Here is a 10445-nt window from a genome sequence, read left to right as displayed (position 1 = left end):
CAGGAGTGATGAGATCAGTGTCCGTGGCTCCCTTGATACAGAGTCACACTAAACTAGAGAACCAAATAAAGGCAGGGACTTGTGATTTCAGAAGCCTTAAGTCTGGCTAATTTTAACAGCCTGACATGAGCATGCAGTTGCTCTTCCCTGAAGATACGCTGGTGCCTACTAATCATCTTGTTCCTGGGATGTCGGAACTGGGGCGGTGGCTGCTCCAAGCTGACTCTGAGATGGGTGCTGTGCAGAAAGAATGAACTCAGCAGCAATTAGGCTCACAGTTGATGAGATAAATTATGGCATAACAGTGTTTAGCTCCTAAAATGAGAAGGACTGGCATTTTGCAGTAGGGAACATGTGTTGCCTCTTTTTTTCCAATGCCATCACTTTGGGATGTTGACTTGGTAAGAATCAGTAATATTCATTCATGAACAGTTCCAATGCAGGTGTTGCTGTGTGTGGGAGGAGAAAATACCATGCTTCTTGAACAGAGGGTCTATTTCTTTTTATGAGAATAGAAAGCATTAACAAATGAGAGCTCTCCCCCATTCCCATGAGACCAGTTTTCTCAGATCTTTTGAGCAGGATAAATAACCACACAAAAATTCTGTGTGCAAAAGAGTGCAAAAGGGGCAGGCAGGCTCAGGGACTTTGCATCTGAGTATTTAGCTGTATAGAACATTTGGAGTTTATCTCCGAAGAGATCTGGACACAGTAAATCACACCTTTTCATGTGGAATAATCTGCTCGGAAGACTTGAACACAGGACCAGTGTATCTGGCTCTGAGGTGCCAACGTAGGGTGTGCATCAGAAAGGAGAGCAAGGCTATCCTCACATCCCAGCACAACAGCCTGGCTTCTGCTGCGGGGTTGTCCTCCCCACTTCCCACTGCTCCTCCTGGGTTAGCTTCTTTTGAGCTACTGGATACTGTAATTTATAGGAGTGTTCAGCCTTCAGTAAATTAACCAAGTGCACATCTGGTCGATAATTGGATTACAAAAAGTGACATTTATGCAATTTTCATTGCGTGCTCTCAGAATAAAGCTGAAGATTGGGTCTGCGGGTGCTCTGGCTTCTTTGAGCCTGTAGACAAGGTGACGACACACCCCCTACTTTCTGTGTATTTAATATAGGTGCAGCTTGTAGCCATCGCTGCTGCTTGATAATGTGGAGTGAAGCACAGCTTAAGCCTATGTACTGATAGCAACAAGATCTTTCAAGGAGTGACTCCAAGATCAGCCCATACCCTCATTAGTTCACTCACCAGTTTTCTGCAGGAGCAGCTTGGCAGCCTTTGTAATCATTGATGGGAAGGTTTCTTCCCTGCAAATGGGGAAGAATATGTATAAAATAATGTGTTATTTTTCAATGTAAAAGCTAGTTGTTGTTGTTTTTTCCCCACGTTATAAAGCTAGAAGTGTGACATGATTTAAGTCAGCCTCAGGAATGCCGATTAAATGCAAATAAAGGAGAGGATATATCCTGTGCAACCCCTACATATATATATTGCTAACAGAGTTTGTGTTGAGAATTTCAATGCAAGAGTAGCTATGGTTCGTCTACTGGCTGTAACTTTTGACTGTGGCTGTAACTGCCCCCTTGCAAATGCACGTATTGCTCATAAGCTGAAAGCATCTATGCTAAAGATCATTAAATTGATGTGCTCATACACACAGAAAAGGTGCAAATTCCACTTGCATAATTGAAATACTCTTTATACATATACAGTCAGAGTTAGGCATAATGTCAAATACCGTGTTTATTGATGGATAACCATTGTATTACTATTCAGCTTATTCCTTGACTCTGGGAAAAGCCTATAGATGTGGAAAACATTTGCTAGGCTAAATGGTTGATGTTGTAAAAATAAGTTTGAAATTGGGGTGGAAGAGAAGGGAGCAGAGGAAAGAAAAGCATACCCACCCGACCCCACCCCCAGCAGCAGCAACAAAGCAACACAAATGCGTAATGGTGACTGAAAATGTAAAGCGCGCTTTTGGTGTTGCTGGGTGTGATTCCTTTTCTTTGTTTGGGGGTGGCTTATGGCTACGGGAGATACTCAGCTCCCCAGTAGAAGAGATGTCTGGGAAAAGGAATGGAAGGGGCTGAGACAACTTACCACGATCTGCCTGAATTTATCATTACCAGGTGAATTAGTCTGTACGATGTGGGTCATTTGAGGTTCTCTTTCTCTCGTTCAAACCACAGAATTATTCAGGTTGGAAGAGACTTTGGGAAGTCTTAAGTTCAACGTCCTGCTCAAAGCACGCTCACCCAGATGGCAGACCAGGTTCCTCAGGGCTTTTTCCATTTGGAACTCAGTACCGCGTCCCCGTGCCCGGGCGCTGGCGGGGGCCGGGTGCCGGTGCCGCGGGCAGCTCCCCCCGGCCGGCAGAGCCGCTGCCCCCCGGCTCCAGGCCGGGCCCGCCGCTGGCCGAGGCCGAGCCCCGCAGCCGCGGGGGCAGCGCCGCGGGGAGAAGGGGCTGAGAAGGGGAAAAACCCCCGCGGGGGGGAACAGCGGCGGCAGCGAGGGGGGCCGGGAGGGGCGAGCAGCAGCCCCGCAGCCCCCCGGGGCAGGGCCGGGCCGGAGGAGGCCGGGGGGGCTCCGGGCGCCGCAGCAGAGGCTCCCCGGCAGCCCGCGGGGAAGGGCAGGGCCGGGCAGGGCAGGGCAGCCCCCGGCGGGGCAGGCTGTGCCCCTCAGCCCACGGAGCCCGCGGGGGAGCAGCTCCCCCCCGCAGCCCGGGGCAGGGGGTGCCCGCGGGGGGCTGTGACCCGCGGGGGCCGCGCTGGAGCCGGCTCCGGGCAGGGCCCGTGGCCCCGCGGGGAGGAGCCCGGGCCGGGGCCGGGCTGCGGGCAGGGCCGGTGCCCCCGGGGGGGCTGGAGCCGGCTGGGCCTGAGGGGCTGCGCCCCGCGGGGGGCCCCGCGCTGGGGCCGGGCAGGGGGTGAGGACCCTGAGCCGCTCAGCAATAAAAGCTAAGGGGAGGTGTGGGGGTGTGGTGTGTCATTTGTTGTGACAACATTTGTCTTCCACGAAGTGCCTGGCCATCACCTGCTGATAGGAAGTAGAGAATAACTATTTTGTTTTCCTTCGCTTCCTCTTTTGCTTTGTTAAACTGTCTTTATCTTGACCCACGAGTTTTTTTCCACCTCGCTTTCTTGCCTGCTGCCCAGCTGAGAGGGGCAATGGCAGAGCAGCAGGGTGGGCGGGGGCACCCACCACAGACTCGAAAAGCTCCAAGGACGGAGGTGACACAGCCTCCCCGGCAGCCTGCCCCAGGTTGCCCTCATCGGGGAATTCCATTTTCTTCATCATTGTCTTTCTTGTACTGGGGATATATGTGTGTGCAAAACTGGACAGTACGGTTTGGGTGTGATCTACAAGTGCTGTCTAGAAGGGAGCTGATCACTTCTCTGGATATTCTGGCTCTGCTCCTGTTCATTCAGCCCAGGAGACTGTTGATCTCTGCTTGCCATCTACCAGGACCCCTAAGGCCTTTTCAGCAGAGCTGCTCCCCAACCCTTTGGTCTCCAGCTCTTTCTTCAAGGGGCAGAACTCTGGCTTTGTGTTTTTTATTCTTTTTTCCTTCACATTTCATAAGGTTCTCATGTGCCCCTTTCTCCAGCCTGCCCAGGTTTCTCTGGATGACAGCCCTGCCCTCAAAAGTTTCAGTGGCTTCTCCCAGTGGGTAGAGACCATTGTGGGAGAAAGTGATGAAAGCCTTGCTAGAGCTGAGGTAAATGACATCCACTGCTCCCCCTCTTCCACAGATCCAGTCATTTTGTCATTTACCTCTGGTCAATCCATGCTGGCTATTCCCACTCATCTTCTCCTTCGTTGCCTTGACATGGCTTCCGAGGAGACGTGCTCCAGGACGACTTGCTCTGTGAATTTTCCAGGGTTTGAAGTTAAGCTGGCTGTCCTCTTGTTCCCTGATTCATCTTTTTGGCATGTTTGGATGATAGGTGCAACATATTTGTTCTTCCCCAGTCATCAGGGACCTCTCCTAATCTCTAGAAGCTTTCGAAGATGATTGTGACTGTGGCTATGGTATCAGCCTGTTGTCTCAGCCCCCTTGGACAAAGCCTGCCAGGTCTCTACTCTCTCGTATCTCAGGCATACCAATGATCATTGCATCCCCAACCGGTCCTTTGGTGGCAGTGAGCAGCAGGTCCAGCTGTGTGTCACCCTTGACTGTGAATAGTGAATGCTGTACCACTTACCTAACGGATGACGCACCTATGTTTAGTTGAAGTCAGGAGATGTCCAAGGACCCTTATTGCGACATGACGGATGCAGAGACTGCTAAGTCCTTGGGTTGGTTATCTTTGAAAGGAGCATTTTGTCTTAGATTCCTGTTGTACATGCAACGTGGCGAAGATGGAGGCTTTAAACATGACCGCTGAGGAATAGAGTCTGCATACAGACAACTCCTCAATGACATTGTCCAGGCACAAGATATGTTAATGTTGTTAACTTGAAGATATACTAGGTCCTTGAATGGAATGTGCTAATTGTCCAGGTGTGAGATATGTTAATGAGTTCCTGAAAAGTTAATGACTAGACATGAGTGACTTGTATAAAGAGGGGGCTGAAAGGTTCCCTCGGTGTGCATGACTTTGGTGGAGCGATCCCCCATGCACCCAGCGCTGCCGAATAAAGATAACCTCCACTCGCCTGAATATTGCTGACTGATTCTTCAAATCAACTGGCCCATCCATTACCTCTATCAAGAAGTTAGCCCTGACACACTCCAGAAATCTCCTGCACTGCTTGCATCCCACCATGTTGCTCTTCTAGCTGATACCGGGAAAGTCAAAGTCCCTGATGGGAACAAAGGCACGTGATCCAGAGATGTTTAGAGAAGCCTTGTCCAGCTCCTTTACTGTGATTGGATGGTCTGTAACATATTCCCACTGCAATGTTGCCTTTACTGGCCTCTTTGCCAAGCCTGACAACTTGACTGTTGTCCATCCTGTAGAGAAGCTTCTTGTGTGTGTCTGAGCTGCTCCTACACGTAGCAAGCAACTCTCATCCTCACTGCTCCTGCCCATCCTCTCTGAAGAACTTGTATCTGTCCGTGGCAGCAGTCCAGTTGTGTGAGCAATCTTACCAAGTATCCATTGCTCTTGAAACAACATAATTTTGTGAATACATGTAGAGCTTTCAATGCTTTGTTTACCAAAGTCATTGCGAAGCTTTGTGCACGTAGATATCTTTATGATTTTTCTTTTTCTTAAAAAAGTATAAGTGCTTTTTCTCCAGGTGACTGTTTCTGATCTGTTCAGGTCATCTCCATGTTAGCTTAGGATGCCATTTGACCTGAGACTGAAACATGCTGGGAATTGCAGGGTTTAACAGCAGAGAAAGAAAAAAAAAGTTAAACAACCAACTAAAAAATCCCACCCTTGTCCTGCAAATATGCAAGGGTGCAAGGAGGTTTTTTATTGATTCCCTCACACCACAAACTTTATAGCATGTGTGAAAACAAGTTCTTTCTAAATGGTCATTGCTGCCATTTTTCTTTGTAGACAGCCAAAATGAGCAAGGGAAGCTTATATATTTGTATGTTGGCCATAGCCCAGGAGTTATTGGGAAGGCACAGCGAGACATCTGTGCATATAAATGACTTTCAGTGTAAGAGTTATTGCAAGGATGATTCTCCAGTAGTGATAAACCGATTAGCTTATCTCATAAATTATAGAAGCAAGACACTGAGTAAGAACAGATTCAATAGGACAGGAGATTGAAATATTAGTCATATTTCTTCTCCCATAATGAACAAAGTCTAGGCAGCATTACAGAGGATTGTTTTCCTTTTCTTCTTGACAACTTTGTTAGAAATTAGTAGCTAATAGATAAGCTATAGGATAAGTTTGTTTTTTAAATTAAGTTTGTCCTCAGCAGTTGTATGGCAACATGGAAAAAATAGGTACACGCACAGTAGAAACTAGATAGAGGTTTAGCACTAGCATCAAGTAAGCACATTAACCAAGGAAAATCCTTGCAGTTACTATACTCACACTTGCAAATGACAAATATCAGAGATTCATATTGAGTAAGCAGTTCTGTCTTTCTAAGCTTTTAAGAATATTGGTTTTATCCCTAAACCGTACATTTTCCATGTGAATTTGCAAGATGCAGGCAATAGTTATATATACTCCATTGTATAGCGTAGTCTGTTCTTTGAGTATTGTATTGCAATAGCTATTAGCATGCTTCCATTCATCCTTTGTTACAATCCTTAGTACCAGTCACAAGTGCAAGTAGTTGTAAGATTCACTGTCTGGCGAGCACATGTTGATGTAAAATACCCTTGTGATTTCGTATAGAGACATTTTAAACTCCATCGTATCCATGTCTACAGTAATGCTGTTATTAACTCTAATGGCCCTATTACTCAATTAAGAAAAATATATGCTTTCTCATTATGCACTTACGTTCAGAGTCTTACATTTATTTCTGTTCTGCTGAAGTTTTGTGCATGAGATCTATACCTCCATAACCAGTAATGGGAAAAGAACTAGTCTTGTTAAAGAAGAGATATTGATGAGCTTTCTTAGCGTAGTCAAAGGGTTGGGTTAGTGAGGTTGCCCAGGGTGTAAGAGACCTGTGTTCAGGTCAGCCAAAGGGAATCGAAAAACACACCTCGTGAGAGAGTGGTTTTCCCAGCCTTATCAGGCCAAGCACGTTGGGATCTCTCACCCCCCTGGGTGAATGCAGTAACACAAGGCTGCTATATAAAATGTAAGTGGTACACTGGCACTGGCCCTCTTTCCTCCTGTGTTTGAAGCAGCCACACATACATTTTATGAGTAGGCTGCTGGGATTTTAGGCACTCTGTGAGAGCACATGCTGATCTGATCAGGCCTCTCAGGGGTCTGTGTGCTCCTTCCCTTAATTTTTGGGTCTTGCTTGAGTAAAAATACGTGCCAAACTACTGAGAGGGGGCGTATGCAGAGCTCTGTGCACCTGGGGAACTTTGCAATCTAAGCAGACTAGATGAGCTGCATTCCTCCGTCATGGTCATAACAAGATCTGCCCTGTTGGGAATTATAAGATGATTTTGGGAAAGACAGCACTTAACGCTGGTTGTAAACTTTTCTAACTTTAGCTTTACAGTGGGGATAGCCAACGTGCAATATTGCTCCCCACTAGAATGTTGACATTTGCATTTATCAAATTCAACTGGGGTATGTCTTCACTTGGAAGACATCTAAATACCTCTTTTCAATGCTCAGGAACATAACTCTGAAGAGTGATCAGGGAGCAACAGCAAGTTTATTGTCCAGTAGCTGGTGGGAAAAGGCGTGTGTTTGTCTGTCTGGAGCATTTCCACAGATGTCAAAAGCAATTCTGAGAAGGTAAGAAGTCCCTGCTGTTGTGCTGCACTCTAAATGCCTATTGAAGACTATGTGTTACACAAAGGGCCCTCCTTGGGGTGGCTATGGTGACAGGGAGTTCCCAAATCCAGCTCCTGGGGATTGCCTGGTAGTACAACATACAGCAAAAGTGTATGAGCCTTGTCTTGACACATGCTAGCATGGGCTGGAGTCAGTCAGAAGTCCTGGGTCCCAGGGCATTGTGGTCTTTAAAGTCACCTATAAATTATGGGAGTCTGGTATGATGGGCAGGGAAGAACGCCCCAAAGCCATTCTTCAAACTAAAGTATCTCCTCACTACTGTCCACAGCCAATAAATCATCACAGCCTTCGCCAGCTGTTCATGGCCTGAAGAAGTCCACTGGCTCTTTAGGGGAAATGCTGTTAAAGAGGTTGTCCACACCAGCAGGACTGTGGCCAGGCCTTATCTGTGGACCTGAGGCTTCTTCTGACGGATGTGTTGCCTTCTACATGCTCCCCTCCCAAGACAAAATCCAAAATTATTTATTTTATATAAGCTGATCAAGAAACCATATGAGAACATCATTTTGAGGTCAAGGGCTAGCTGGCCATGGTCAAAAGCAAGCCTGGGACCATGCCAATGTGTGCAGATAATGCCGTTGCACTGCCCACAGCCTTTGGGGTCTTCACCCATGGAGAATACCTGAGGATAAGCAGAGATGTCCTGACTTTGAGACCAGACCAGAGCCCACACAGTGTGGCTAGCCCTGCCAGGGTAGCCAGGTTGTCTGCATGTCACAGAGGTGCTTACCCCACATAGTTTACTGGAGGTGAAAGTTAAAATAACTCCCGCTTTTGGAGGAAGGGCACCTTCTCCATTTTGCAGCATCTTCAATGAAAGAAAGACCTTGTTGTGTCCTTTTAATGGTCTTGTTGAATCGGGTATTCCTTTGCACCCACAAAGGTTAAAAGAGTAGTACTGGTTGCCAGGCATAATAATAAAGGCAAGGTAAAATATTTTACACAACTATGGGATGAGTCAGTGCAGATACCTAATTTTCATTGAGAATAAGAGCCATGAGAGTTTACAACTTCACCTGTGAAAATTCTCTCCTTAAATTTTGGCTGAATGTATTTTTTGGGCATTCATAATATATTTTAACTAAAATCCAGAATTATTATTTGGACAACGGTTTATTCAATAATTAAATTATCAATTGCTCATTTTAGTGCAGTTACAGATAAAGAAACCCTATCCCACACCATTGCTGACTGAACAGATCTGTCCACCTATACTGACATATTTTAAATTGGTAAATCAAGTCCTGAAGTTTAATTCTGTTAATTTCCCAGGAAAATTCATATACTACAGGAGAATGCATTGAAATCTATTTTAGGTTTTCTATCAAAAAATTGTTATTACTAGTGGGTGATTTGCAAGTCAATAAAAAAAAAAACAACAACTTGATTTCCCAATCCTCTGCTGAGTATGCTATCAGTCAGGAATAAGACCCAATTGATTTTACTTGCAAATTGGACAAGTCTGATGTGGAGTCATTGATCAAGTACAGAGACTCCAAGAGTTGTTTGTTTGTTTGGGTTTTTTTTTGTTTGTTTGTTTGTTTGTTTTTTTAAGAGAAGAACTGTATTTGAAAGTTAATTGTGGCCTTTAAAACATGCAGTCATCATTGCATTGCAAATAGATAAGCAACTGTAACTGTTACCTGAATGTTTCTCATCTGAATGCTTGGTAAAAAAAAGATGGAAGAAGTGCTTTTAAGAAATGTTCAGCACATATTCTGTGTTACCCCCTGGACAGCTTGCAACACACAGCTGCTTATTTTGTGTGACTAAAGCATTTTTGAACAGAAAGGGCCATGTCTTTGCTGGAAGCACATTATCTAGAAGTCTGGCTTCCACATTGCTGCTGGCAGCAAGCTTCTGTTTTATTCTATGAGCTGGTAGCTTAAGAGGCTGAGCTTAGTGAAAAATAACCACACTTATCTGTACTGTGGACTCCAGGGGACTTTTAACATTAAGGCTTTCGTTGCTGGCAGCACAAGAGGAGTTGCTTTAATGAGCTTTAAAATCACGTTAGAATGCAATAAAAATCAAAGTTCTTGCAAAGCATTCTTAGCAAGATCTGCTCCCTGGATAGACCTGTGGCTAAGAAACTCCAAAATGGGTTTCAGGTAAAAAATCTTTTATCCTAAGTTTCCTCACTAATTATTTCCAATTTCCATCTACTCATTCCTGTCACTATAGTAGTGCTGAGCAAGAAATTAATCAGGAATGATTTATTCAGTGGACTTTACTGGTTTTAGGTGCTAGCTGCTAACAAATTTCTCAAAGTTCATTCCTTATTTGAAACTGGTAGATGAGTAATTCCAGAGTGATATTTGGTCTGTAATTAGTTGGCAGAGAGCTCATTGTGCCTCCTGGATGTGACTGATGGATGAGTTTAAACAGATGTGTATGGCATGTGGTTGGCTTATTCTTTCATTGGTTGTATTTAATGGGATAATTGTGTGCCGGTATAAAAAAATGCATTTAATTTAAAGATTATAGCAGAGTTCTCTGAATCTTAGCTACAATGACAAACATCTGTGTCAGTGGGGATGTGTCATGCGTGATCAAATTTGACTGTGCCACAAATAAATAGCCCCCTGCCTTCACATTTTCTGTTGCCTTCACTTCAGATGGGTTGAGACTTCACAGTCAGAGTCTTAAAACCGGGTTTTTGTAACATGTACCTCTAGTCTGGTTAAAGGGAAGAGGCCAATGAAAGACAGAGTCCCCCGGAGAGGGTGTCAGGGCTCTGCCCTTACTGTCTCTTGCTCAGGAGGAAGAAATCAAAAGTGGAGGTTGCTGGCAGAGGGACCTGACCTTGCACACATGCCTTGCGGGCACTGAGGTGTACTGGGGGAACTGCAGGAGAAACTTTGTTTCAGAAAGCTTTTCTTTCTTTCTTTCAAAGTTGCGCTTTGAGACTCCTGAGTTGACCCGTATTGCTGCAGTGAATGGTGTGCAGCAGAAACGCCTCCCGTGAGGATACGTGGCTTGCAGCTGCTATTTTTGAAACAGTCAAAAACCATCGAGGAAGCAG

This window comes from Falco biarmicus, chromosome 2, assembly GCF_023638135.1.
Source record: "Falco biarmicus isolate bFalBia1 chromosome 2, bFalBia1.pri, whole genome shotgun sequence".
Taxonomy (NCBI): domain Eukaryota; kingdom Metazoa; phylum Chordata; class Aves; order Falconiformes; family Falconidae; genus Falco; species Falco biarmicus.
Note: the sequence above shows the minus strand (reverse complement) of the source record.